We start from the raw sequence: 13,904 nt of genomic DNA, 5'->3' as shown, positions 1-13,904 counted from the left end.
ACAGCTAGTCCTTCTCTGGAACAGGGTTCGCATCAATGTGAAGCAGAGTTCTTCCTTAACCCAATTAAAGCATAACTCAGACCAGTGGATGGGGAACTGTAAATTTACCAATGGTCTAGCACCTGTGCCTCTAGTAGACAGATGCAGACTATAAATGCTTGACCACCCATGCCCAAGTCTACATATATCCCGTTAAAATAACCCTGTGGTATCACAACTTGTCAGATACATTCGGGATTCATGCCTAGGCTTACAAAGGCTCTCTGAGGTCATTAGCCTAATAATCATTTATGACTATGAACCACTACTGTCTCCCCAAAATCCATATGCCATTGGTATTGTTTCCCAGGTGCATTCATTTTTGCAGCCATATGATAAGAGACTTCCACCCTTTCTGAAGAATCCATTCCAGTTAGACAGTGAGCTTAGAGAATATGAATGGAGTGGGTCCCACAGTGTTAAGTAATGTATGTGGTTACCGTGCATACTGTGACTTTACACATTCTTAGCATGTAAGCAGGGCAACACTTTCTACTTAGTGTTCATAATTAAAAGGTAGGTACTTACCATAACTAAGTATCTGTGTTCTCCATTTTCATTCATCCTCACTGATAGGTCTCGGATCCGACACTGGATCTGATTCGGACGCTTCTTCCAGACTTAGACTCTGAGAATCAAGCTCCTCCCTCTTCCCATAATGCAGTACACCTTCTCTAACTCCCCAGATTGAGCTTGCTGCCCTATAGTATAATAGGCTCTAGTAACAGAATAGAGAATAGAAGAAAAACGATGCTCAGACCCAAAAACTAAGGGTTCTGAATTTCCTCCAAGAACTTTTTGAAGGCACTAGGCCAGGGGATGACTGGGAGGGATGTGAGGAAGATTGAAAATGGACAACACAGATACTTAGTTACGGTAAGTACATAACTTCTAAATCTGATGTTGCTCTTTTTATACTTCCTCACTGATGGGTCAGGGTCTCCAGCTACGTAACTCCTGGGTGGTCCTCAAGGAAGGAAGTACCAGAGCACAGTTGAGCCAAAGGATGCTCTACTCCTAGAAATAATATGCAACTTATAATGAGAGAAAAATGTGTGAATCTTAGACCAGGTGCCTTTAGCACAAATCTCATCAAGTGAAGTCCTGTAAGAGAAGGTATACAATGTAGCCATAGCTCTGGTGGAATGGGCTTCGGTAGTTTAGGTAATGAAACAACTTTTTGTGAATAAAGCGAGGATATACAATCCAAAATCTACCTGGCTAAGATAATCTTAGAAACTGCACAATCTGAATGGTTTGCTGAGAAGGAGACAAACAGCTGATTAGATTTCCTACACCTTTATGTCGTGTCGTGTGGAGATAAAAAATAATTGCCTTTGAACACCTAGAAGGTGCAAGGTATATTCTCCTTTATTTAGAAAAATGGGGAAGAAAACTGGTAACTGAACTGACTGATGTTGGATTCTGTGGCTACCTTAGGCATAAAAGAGGGGGCTGTCCTTAATGATACCCTGTCTTTGTGAAAAAATGATGTAAAGAGGTTTCATTGACAAGGCTTGAAGCTCTGAAAATCTCAAAGCAGAAGTAACTAGAAAAAATGTTTTCCAGGACAGAAACATCATGTCACAACTATTCACTGGTTCAAAGGGCTTCTGGGTAAGTCCTTGTAGCACTAAATTGAGATCCCAAGGAGGAGAAGGGTCTTTAATTGGGGCAAAGAAAAAATACCCTTTAAAAATGCCTTGCAATACAGCAGCCAGTTGAAGATGAATGGTGGAGAAACTGGCTCCCTCTTGAAAAAGACTACTAAAGGTAAGGACGACAGCTGAAGTGGGAGCTGAGAAAGGCCAATATTCTCTTTAGAAGCCCAGATAGAAAATCGCTTCGGCTTACTGCTGTAGACCTTCTTTGTAGAAGTCCTCTGAGAGGCCAGGATTATATCACGGACTGATGGGGTGAACCTGGACTTTCTTATAATTACTGGAAATGGAGAAACCATGTGGTCAACCTTAGGGTGCGGAGTTTGGGGGCTGAATGTTGGACAGATGGGATATGGGATCCTGTCTGGGATCTAGTATCCAAGGCGGATACTTCAGATGAGACCAAAGAAAGGGGAACCATACCTGATGAGGAAAGAAAGGGGCAATGAGCATTACTAAGCTCTTCAATATGTTGGCTTTCTGTAGGAATTCTGGGATCAGAGGTAAGCATAAAGGAGACCCGGGGGCCAATCATGGACTAGAGCATTCCTCAGTGACTCTCCCTTCGGGGGTTCAAAGCAAAATACTTGCGCACTTGGAAGTTCTGCGGAGTGGCAAACAGGTTGCAACAAGGTTGGCCCCAACCGCTGAAAATCTTGTTTGCTACTGACTGATTCCCGACCACTCGTGAGGAGTCAGAAAAGATCTGAGTCTGCTGAGTCTGTCTGCTAGGACATTGGTTTTCCCTGGAATTACACTGCAACTAGAAAGTGGTCTGAAGATATTGCCCATTCCCAAACTCTCATGGCCTCCTTGCAAAACAGGTACGAATGGGTTCCTCCTTGTTTGTTGATGTATCAGATTACTGACATGTTGTCTGTATGAATAGCAATCGTCCCAACAGGGAGAATGTCCTGAAAGGCTTGCAGCATTAGGACTGCTCTCATCCCTAGGGCACTGATATGCAGACTGGTCTCGACGGATAACCACATGCCTTGGATCATCCTTCCTCAGTAATGACCCCCACCCACACTGGGATGTATCCATGGTCACTGAGGCTATCAGGGCAGGAAGAGAAAAGAGTCTGCTAAGAAACAAGTCGCCTGATTGCATCCACCACTACAGGTGATTCCTACATTTCGATGACAGTTTATGGGAACTGACAATGCTTGGTAATAAAAAAGGTGACTTTACTGTTTATAACTTTTCGAGGTTGGAAATCGAACAAGACCTTATTGAACTGCTTGCTTATGGTTTAAACTTTGTACCTGATCAGAAGGTGTGTCTTTCGAAATTATTGATAGAATTTAAGTGTTTTGTAAGAAACCTTAACCTTAAAGTAATGTTCAAAGGCCTTCCTAATACAGAAAATGCACCTTTTAAATTACTTAGCAGTTTCAACCCTCTCTTGCACCCCATCTTACACACCTTTGAGTATGTTTGCGAACTTGATTTCAGACAATTGTTTGATAACATCAAATGGTTTAACAATTCTAGTAATATTTCACTAGAACAAAGAACAAGTTTGAAAAACCTACGGAACTTACCCATAAGGGTGATGAAACCAGACAAGGGTGGGGGCCTGGTCATACTTGACAAAGAAGACTATCATGTTAGAATGTCCAAGGTCTTGGACTCCCCTGCCTATGAACTCTCTTCTCCAAATGAAACAACAGGGCAATACAACAAAATCAAAGGGTACCTCAGGGACTTGTTTATTGAGGGAAGAATAAATATTGACACCTTTAATTTTATTAACATCTCTTTCCCCAAAGTCCCTGTTATGTTTGGGATTCCCAAAATTCACAAAAATTTAGTGGACCCACTTATGCGTGCCCTCGTTGATGGGAGATGTTCCATTACCCACCCTTGTTCTAAAGTGGTTGACCATATTTTGGGAAAATACCTTAAGTTACTACCGCAAATCTGCAAAGATTCCTGGTCCTTTCTTCAAGCCATTAATGATGTTCCTTTTTCACCTTCCTACAACTTCCTTACTATTGATGTGGTAGACTTATATACGTCTATACCACATCAAGAAGCATTGGAATGGGTTGAGCTCATGTTACTCCATCTAAAGGCTCCGAAAGATGAAGTTGAAGTAGTCACCCTACTCTTGGACATTATTTTGTCCTCTAACTTTTTCATTTTTAACAACCGCTATTACTTACAGAAAAGGGGAATCGCTATGGGATCCCCTTGCGGTGGAAGTGTGGCCAATTTAGTGGTCGCCTACTGGGAAATGAACGTCCTCTTTAAAAATCCCTTATTTGAAAATGTTAACAAATTTTACACTCGATTTTTAGACGACGTGTTCATTCTCATTCAGGGCGACTTTGACATTGCGACTAAATTGGTTGAGGAAATGAATGAGTCCTGTGCTTTCCTAAAATTCACTTATAAATTTTCTGCCAGCGAAATTGATTATTTAGATGTCAAACTTATAAAAGATTTTTCCAACACTGGCATTGCTTCTAGCATTTACAGGAAGCATACCTATTGTAATGCTTTCTTGCATTTCGCCAGCAGTCATCCATGGAAACAAAAAAGATCGATTGTAAAGGGCCAACTTGTTAGAGCCACACGGATGTGTAATACATCCAAGGCCTTTGATGACGAGTGAATGAGTCCTGTGCTTTCCTAAAATTCACTTATAAATTTTCTGCCAGCGAAATTGATTATTTAGATGTCAAACTTATAAAAGATTTTTCCAACACTGGCATTGCTTCTAGCATTTACAGGAAGCATACCTATTGTAATGCTTTCTTGCATTTCGCCAGCAGTCATCCATGGAAACAAAAAAGATCGATTGTAAAGGGCCAACTTGTTAGAGCCACACGGATGTGTAATACATCCAAGGCCTTTGATGACGAGTGTTTCACCCTCAAGAACATGTTCCTAAATAGGGGGTACCCAGCAGAACTGATTGATAGTTTGATTGATGAAGTCTCCAGAAAAAGAGCTTCAGGGTTTTATACACCCCTTCTACAAGATACTAGGTTGAATATTACACATACTACTGTCTTGCTTAATTCATCTACCGACTGCCTGCCTACCGGAGTTTCTTCCTGTAATTTAGATGAGCCTATTCAAAATCCTAGTGACTATATGTCCAGGTTCATTGTTACCTACAGCAATCATGCTGGTATAATGTGTTCCATTATCAGGAAAAACTGGCAGTTCATTTTAAACAACACACACCTGCTTGATGCCTTGGGGGCTTATCCCCTATTTGTTTTTAAAAGGGGTAAAAACCTCAAGGACCTTCTGCAAACTTGGGACACACAAAATACAGGATTTAGGCAAACTGGCACTTTTGCCTGTGGCATGTGCAACTGGTGTAGATTAATAAAGGCAGGGAACTCTTTTTCTATTAAAGATGAAAAGTATTTCATCAAGTATAGGACTTCCTGTGATACGTCCGTGGTGTACATTGCCCTATGCAATTGTTGCCGGGCATTTTATGTTGGTAAAACTGACCGTAGATTACGGGACAGAATTTACCAACATAATTATGCTATAAAAAACCAAAAACCGGACAATGCTCTTTCAAAGCATATCATTGAAAACCCTGGGCACAGTTTCTGCTTTATGGGGATTGACATGGTAACTTTAGGCATAAGAGGGGGGCCCCAACCTTTATTACTGGAAATAAAAGAGTTGGAATGGCAACTGCTTCTTAATGCTTTTGCCCCACCAGGGTTAAATGAAGCATGTAACATATCTGTTATATTAAAATACAAAAGTTACCTTAGATCTTGACTTTATAGGTTATAATAAATTGCTTGATAATATTGGACTTTAGGGTCCTATTTTGGTGCATTATTAAACTTGAACTCAAAACATGAGCTTTTTAAAAATTACATAAGATGGTAAGTGTATTATAGCAAAATTCTTTCGGAGACTTGGGTTGAATTGAGAATTATGCTTCTGCTTGCTAGGTATGGCATTGATGTTTTATTGTGTACACCTTGGGTTTTTTATATATATATCTTTTATTTTTCATTTTTATTTCAGTATTTTACATAAAATATATTAAAAACTGTTTATACCTAATTGTACATAGACATTTGCTGGGTCGGGTGTGTATTGGCTCATGCATTAGATATGTTTTTAGGATTTTAAGTATGGTAACGCCAGGTATATTTTCACTTTAGATCCCTGGTGTTTGTTTAAATAAATAGATGAGCACGATTTCCACCTGTACAGGATATGATGTCATTTGGGTATGGCTTACCTGTTATAAAGTGCTTTGGCGCCTTATTTCTATTGTCTGAGGAAGCTACTGTTTAACAGTAGCGAAAACGTTGTTATTAAAATACGTTAACCTGCTACTGGCGTTCTGTTGCTTACATTCTGCTTTTGGCTTTTTACTTGTGTGAATACTCTTTTCGCTGTAATGCTTGGTAACCTGGTAGAGAATGGACCACTGAGCTGCTAACGTCCACTGGTGTACTCTCATGAAGAACCTCGCTAAAGGAAGTAGAACTACTGCAGCTGCCACTGAACCCAAAACCTGCAGTATTAATTTGGCTGGTGGAGAAGGCATATCCAATACTTTATGAACCTCTTTTCTTAGAGACACTATGCAATGTCTCGGTAAGGAAGCCACTTGTGTTCAACTGTGTTCCTATAAATTCTAGGTTTTGTATGGCGATCAAGTCTGATTTTTCTACATTTATCGTTGATGCCCAGATGTTTGAAGGTCTTTACTGGATAGTTTCCGGACTAAAGCAGTCGATGCTTTGTTGGTGCAGTGAGGAGCCACTCATCTAGATAGGGAAACATCCATAATTCTTTTTACTTCAGGTGAGCCACTACCACTGGCAGACATTGGTAAATACCCGTGGGGCTGTGGCGAGTCCAAAGGACAGTGCTCTGAACTAGTAATGACTGGCTCCCAGCTAAAAATACAAGTGTCTTCTGCAGTGTCTTTCTATTTTGATGTGATAGTGCATGCCCCGAAGATCCACTGAGCACATCCAATCATCCTTGCGAAAAAAAGGCAGAATGGTATGGACCATAACTATTCAGAACTTTGACTTCTTGACAAACTGATTCAGATTGCTGAGGTCTAGAATAGGTCTCAGGTCCCCTGTTTTCTTTGTCACTAAAAAGAATCAAGAATAAGTTCCGAATCCTCTTTGTTTGGTCAGGACCTCTTGGATGACTTTTTTCCTAAGAAGTCTTTGGACTTCTTGAACAGCGTATTCCCTCTGATTGGGTGGTACGTCGAGGAGTTTCCTCCTGGGACTTGGAGGACAAAAGGGAAAAGGGAATGCAACAGCTTCTGGATATAACGTTTAGAACCCAGGAATTGTTTGTTATGTTTGTCCAGGCATCTAGGTGCAAGGATACATGGCCCCTGACTGCCTCCACAGTAGAATAGTCGGGCAGCGCTTCTGGAGCGCTGATAGGGTCTGTCAGAAAACGGCTTCCTGAAATCCTGGTTTTTGCAGACCCCCTCTGCTTCATGGACAGTGTCTGCCATTAAAACCCCCTCCTCTGCCTCTGGAGGAGTTGTCGCCGCATGGGTCTTGGAAAGATCCTTGAGACTTTCTGAACCAAATTTTCTTCCCTCCTGGCGGATTCCTTGAGAAGGTCCTCTGAGGGGTAGAGAACTTGATCTCCATGGAAGACAAGGTCTTTCTTTCCTGCTCACTGCGGGTTAGTGTGTCTTTCACTGACTGTACAAACAAGAACGAACTGTCAAATGGTGCATTAATAAATTATGCCTTGAATGGCTCTGCAAAGTCACAAAGCCACATCCAGGTCTGTGACCTAATGGCTATGCCTGCACCGGCTGCCCACAAGGTGCCTTCTGCCGTGTGCAAAATCAGCCTCATTGAGGAATTTGCAAGGGAGGAGAGAGTGGCCAGTTGGAGAGAAACTTTCTTCAAGCTTTCCTCTTACATGGTCTCTGCACTCCTTGACCAAATTTTTCTGCAAATGGCTGAAATATGGCAAATGGTTTAACGACCTATGAGAGAAAGTAGCTGAGGCATAGACGTGCTTTCCATGTCTGTCCATCACCCGAGACTCCTTGTTCAGCGGATGGAGAGCGGAGCTTTGTTCAGCTAGCTCCTTCTTATCACAGGACAGTTCCTTTCTCACTATCCCCCCCAACACAAATAACACTAATACAAGCTTTACCCTCAAAACAGTTTCCACCACTTCAATCAAAAGCATGCTCTCCAAACTAAAAACCTCATCAACAGCAGCCGACCTACTCCCCAGCTATTTCTTGAAACTTACAGCAGATGCTATTGCTATCCCAGTCTCCACTCTCATAAACAGATCAATTGTTGAAAACTATGTGCCCAAACTCTGGAAAATATCCTATGTTACACCCATACATAAAGGCGGGACCTCCACTGAACTTAATAACTACAGACCCATTGCTTTACTCTCCCCTGGCCAAAATCCTAGAAAAATGCATCCATACCCAGATGCTAAACTATCTCCTAGACTGCAACATCCTGTCACCTACTCAGCATGGTTTCAGACCTGCCCATAGTACCACTACAGCTCTCCTCTGCTTCACAGACACAGTAAACCGTCTCAAAAATGAAGGCCTGCAAGTGTCAACTCTTTTTGGATATGTCCAAAGCATTTGACACAGTCTCACACCAAATCCTGCTAAACAAACTAAACCAATATCATTTATCTAATTCCACTCTTACCTGGTTCCAAAGCTACTTAACTGACAGGTACCAAGCTGTGAAATGGGAAAATTCTCTCTCTCCTTAGCTGCCCATAACTATAGGAGTCCCACAGGGTTCTATCTTAGGACCACTACTATTCACAGTCTTCACAAATGACCTCCACACCTCCACACAGCATGCATCTATAATTCAGTATGCAGATGACACTACCTTAATCTGTGCTGCACAAAACATTCCCACCCTCCTGCAAACAACTCAACTAGCATTCTCTGATGTTGAAAACTACCCTACCAAAGCCCAACTTATCCTCAATCCAAAGAAAACTCAGCTTATGATTATAACCAGTTCTAACAAAAACACTAATAGTCAATTCACTATCTACTCCACAAATGCTACTCCAATTGCTCCAGTGGCACAGGCTAAGCTATTGGGAATAACCATAGACTCCCACCTAAAATATGATAGTCATCTGAACTTAACTATTAATATTGTACATGCCTAACTGGGGTCACTATCAAACCATTTCTTACCAACAACACAAGATCAGCCATTGCTCCAACTTTTATCCATCCATTCTGACTAATCTCAACAAAACTGAACTAAGCAAAATGGAAGCTTGCTATAACAGAATTGCCCGCTTTGCTGCAAATTGCTCATATAGAACTCATCACTGTACTGCTTTGAGACAGCTCCACTGGCTTGAACTGCCCAACCTCCTAACCTACAATCAGCTCTGCCTCTGTCATTCTATCTATTACCTCCCAATAAGTGTCCTGCCCTCAAAAACCTAGTACATCACTCAGCCAAAAGGCCTCTTAGATCATCTAGCAAACTACTACTAGAAGTCACCAACAGCTACAATAGCTTTGGAGATGCACTATATAGTAGTTCAGTGGCTAAAATGGAACTCTGTCCCTACTAGCATTCAAAACACATCATCCAAAGCCTCCTTTAAAGACCTCATCAGGCAACATCTCAAGCAAAGTTGGCAGTGCCATGATTGCTCCCAGGCTAGTGAAAGGATAACATATACATACTAAATCTAGAGCAATTGATAATAGTTTTCAATCTTACTCACAAACACTGGCTAATCTACAATGTATGTACTGTACCTGTGTACTATGTATGTATTCTACCTACATTCCAAAGTTCAGCTACCACAAATCTATTACTTACCTTTATTTTTAAAATTAATATTTTTTTGATTGTACTCTCCACTGTAACTGTTTGTGCCGCATACCACTGTAAAAACATGTCTCTTGTAATTTGTGTGTATACTGATTATGTCTAAATAATTAAATGTGTCTGTAATTTTTCTTTGTGGAGCTTTTCTCCCCAGGCCTCTGCTGAAAAAGGGCCTTTTCGGCTCAGTCAGACACCCTCGGTTAACAAATGTAAAATAAATAAATAAATAATAAATAAATCTACCAGGATACCTTTGCTCGAATGGAGACGACTAGAATGTGGGCTGAGAATCTTATCTGGGCACTTGGGTACAGCTTCAACCATGTCCGGTTCCTTCCAGGCCCAGCGGGAAACTAAATCATTCAGTGCATCTGCCGGGGGAGACACCCAGGATGTAGATGGGCCTTCCCTGAAGGCCTCTAGGAACACCGACTCCTCAGAAGAAGGACCAGCCACCTTTCTGCCTAAGGAGTTCCAGGATGTCTCCGAAAAAGACACTGTCAGGTGGTGATCGGGGGGAATCCTTCTCCCTCATCAAAGTCAGTGTCCTCTGTGACAGACTCCATAGGGGAGTCTATTTGCCTCCTTTTACACTTCTTCTTTCAAGGGACCTAATCTATAGTGTGCTCTGGACAGCTATCAGAAGAAGGGGGAATTCCTGGGATGAAGTGGTTTGGAATCTCCCCGGGGCAGGCTGACCTATGGCAGGCATGACGGGCTCAGTGCTCCGATCTTATTAAGGGTGGGACACACTCAGGGGGTTGAGGAGATGCTTATCTAATCCTGCAGAAAGCACCTTCTGCAACCTGGAAGGCTGATGGACCCAAGGAAACCCCCTCTCTCGGAGCCAAAGATTCCAGAGGAGAGAGAGCAGAGCTAACCATGGATCGGAGTCCTCCCGAAAGAACCAGACCCGAGCTGTCGAGGGCTGAAGCTCTGACAGGAAGTATAGTATCCCACAAAGTCAGACCCGAAGGCAACCCCCCCAACCCCCCCCCCAAAGACTGTGTAGATGTGTCCAATCTGGGACCTGCTCTGATCCGAAAGAAAGGAACAGGGTTGGTCAGGGATGTAGTTGGAGTTAAGGAAGGGAGCTTCCTTGGATCAGACCTTGGCTCTCTTTGGAAACTAGGGTCTTGTGTATACAAAACTGAAGGACAGACTGTAAGAGGAGTCAGCAAAGTAGGAGATGCAGCACTCATGGATCCTAGATGGAACGGAGATAGCAGGACCCCCCATCTGGTTCTCCACTCTGAGCAACTTCCACATCATCCTGTCCATATCGGCCTCAGTGAAACTTCATGAATACCTGGAGGATGATGCCAAGGAAGCATGCCTAGATCTGGTTAGTATCTGGAGAACCTTTACTGGAAGAGCTGGTGAGACTGGTTCTACTTGAGAAGTAGGCAGTCAAGTTCATATCATAGGATCCAAAAGTTTCATATCCGAAGAAGTTGTACTTGGTATAGGTGAACTATAAAGTAGAATAGGTTCCTGATCCGAGGCCCTAGGATACAAGATAGTCCTGGATCCACTCAGAGCCAAAGAACTAGGATCCAAGGAAATAGGTTTGCCACATGGATCGACCACCAAGATCTGAAGGTTCTTTAGGATTCAACGTTTTCTTGGTCTCACTCAGATCTGGGGTGTAAGATCCAAGGGCCTGGATTGATTTTGACTTGGCTCTGAAGAGTCCCTGGAAGAGGCAAAAAGGGATCTCTTGGAGCTGGCATGCTCGAGGGGGTTGGAGCCCCTGAGGCAGATGATGCAGGTAGAAGGCCTTTCAAGATTAATTTGTTTCAGCGGTTGGCCAAGGCCTGGGGGTTAAAGGCTGTACATGCCGAGTAGTTAGAATCTAAATGCACTGGTCCTAGACAACAGATGTTTTGTGGGCATCTGAGGTCAGAATCTTATGCCCACAAGAAGTGCATCATTTAAAACTTGTAGGTTTGTCTGCCATAACAGAGCAGAACCTAAGGAGAAATACAGCAATAATAACAACAAGAACAACAACAATTACAATACCAGAAATAAACTCTTAAGATAGTATACATTTTTATTTTTTATTTTTATTTATTTTTAAACAGGGGAAATAAGTGACAATGGCACTGAAGGACAGAGGAGAACTAAGACCCCTAACACCTCTCAAGAGCTAAAGGGCTAAAGTAAGGGGAGGAAATCAGAAAAAACAGTAATTCGCTATAAGGTACAAATATAACAATATCAATAAAGAGATTTTTGGAAAATTTTTGGGAAAGAAACTTATCTTAATCACTGGTAGTCATGAGACTCCAAAACCACGTCTGGACATGAAGCACGGCAAATAAGATCTGGGCAGTTAGAGAAAGTGTAGTGCATTATGGGAAGAGAAAGGAGCTTGAGACTCAGAGCCTAAGTCTGGAAGAAGTGGATGAATAAGATCTGATGTCTGATCTGAGACTCATCAATGAGGAAGAATGAAAAGGACAAAATCTGATCTCAAGTTTTATTTTAAAGTTGCTGAAGTTTGCCTTAGCTCACAATTATATTTACTTATTTACAGTTAAAAGTCACGGCACTGTGGCAAAACAAAATGGCCCACAGCTATGCAAATCTGACTTTGGATTACACAGAAGAATTATATACATTTTTTCAGTAGCTACGTTATCATAGAAACTATCATGATTATTTAATGATATTTTAATTTTTACCTCTGTTGTGCATAGTAAACAGTGAGTAGTGTGCCCTCCTGTAATGCAGACATTACCAATCACTGTGTTCCCCTTCTGGCATGGAAGTGCAAAAGAGAACAGCATGGAATGGACACTTAAAAAAGTATAAGTATCACCTTATTAAGAATCCGTGCTCTACCATCATGTCTAATAAGTATTACCTTATTAAGAATCTGTTCCGTTTTCTGCTGTGTTCCACCATCATGCCTAACTGCAACTCAAAGAATTTATTATGTGTAACAGCAAAAAACAAGGTCATTATCCTAATACAATTATGGGGAATCTCGTGCTTTGTGGGCTCCCACTGACAGAACCTTTGCATTGTCAATGTTTGACTGAAGGATAAGGTGTCTGCTCTAAGTGCAGCTCTCTGGTCAGTACAGTTTTTCCTATACCACAACAGAGTTATTTTTATGTTATTTTATTTTTTCTGCTCAGAAATATAAGCATGAATGGAGGATTACTGCGCTAAAAAGGAGTTCACTGTCTATCTGTATGCAAGTCCCATAAATTACCCCTCTGGGACCAGCCTGCCATAACAGCAACACCGACATTATTCTACTGTCCTTGGTTATAACAAGAAGGAAGAGCGGAATTACACATATTCTGTAATGAGCAATGACATCTCCTATAACAAAAAAAACAACTGCAGCCAGGGAATGGCTTGTCACTGCCTATGTCTCAGCTTGAAGGATGCTTAAAGCAAAATGAAACATCAAGTGCAATTACTTTTCGACAGGTTTATTAAACAATAGGCAGATGCATCTTGTGCTAAGTACTACTAAAAAAGAAAAGGACAGTTCTTTAAACAGTGATTACTCCAGGTGAGTCACTGCTCATACCTGCCTCTGTACTTCAGAAAATCAACTTCAAACTTGCACATAAATATAAAAGACAAAACAGACACTTCAGGCTGATATGACTTCTAATTATGCAGAATGTGAATGATTTGAAAACTGGTCTATCCCCTTCAAAAGATGAAACCAGTCTTAGCTAAGAACCCATCTACCTGGAAGATATGCTTTCTGTAAAAATAAATGATGGATCCAAGCTCACAAACAACAGGCTGACTGATAAGTACTATAATGACACCTATATTTTCCCAGTAGGTTCCTGACTCTCATTAAGGGTGCAGAAGCAAATCTAGACAACCTGACAACAAAGGCTTCTGTTTGACTGCCACCTGCAAAGAACGTACCCACTTCAAAACACTGGATCCCTGTAACTCATTTTGGGGAGAAAGATCAATCAAATACCTTTTCATATTCTCACCTGACACCATGAAAAACACTAGTAGGAGAAGGAAAGGCCAGTCTAACTTACACCCCAGCCCTGAAACATTGACAAGCCACAGAAAGGACCCCACAGAACATCACACTAGTTCCAATTCTTCCAAGCTAACAGCACTCTGGCACAGCCTGTTAGTAAAGACGGCAACCAAAAATGTAATGGACTGATTTAAAGAGACCAACACACGTGATCCTGGACCTAATGACCAAAGCTACACTGAATGGGTTGCACCGATCAAATGCCAGATCTGCTTACAACTGCCAGTTACCATAAGTCCTAATCATCATACAATATAATTTCTAGTGTTTGCTGTAGAACAGATCATGCAAGCATGGAGAACCAAAAAAAAATCA

The 13,904-nt window shown here is 41.6% G+C and overlaps 1 protein-coding gene across 1 annotated transcript in view; it reads right to left on the bottom strand.

Moving 5' to 3' along the window:
* ABCA1 (ATP binding cassette subfamily A member 1) overlaps nt 1-13,904 on the bottom strand; it is a 767,698-nt gene that overhangs the window by 222,801 nt on the left and 530,993 nt on the right. The gene's annotated exons all lie outside the window — the stretch shown is intronic.

Source organism: Protopterus annectens, chromosome 4.part0, assembly GCF_019279795.1.
Source record: "Protopterus annectens isolate FY-2018-M chromosome 4.part0, PAN1.0, whole genome shotgun sequence".
NCBI lineage: Eukaryota > Metazoa > Chordata > Ceratodontiformes > Protopteridae > Protopterus > Protopterus annectens.
The sequence above is the reverse complement of the archived record's forward strand: the minus strand, read 5'-3'. Positions and strand labels throughout refer to the sequence as shown.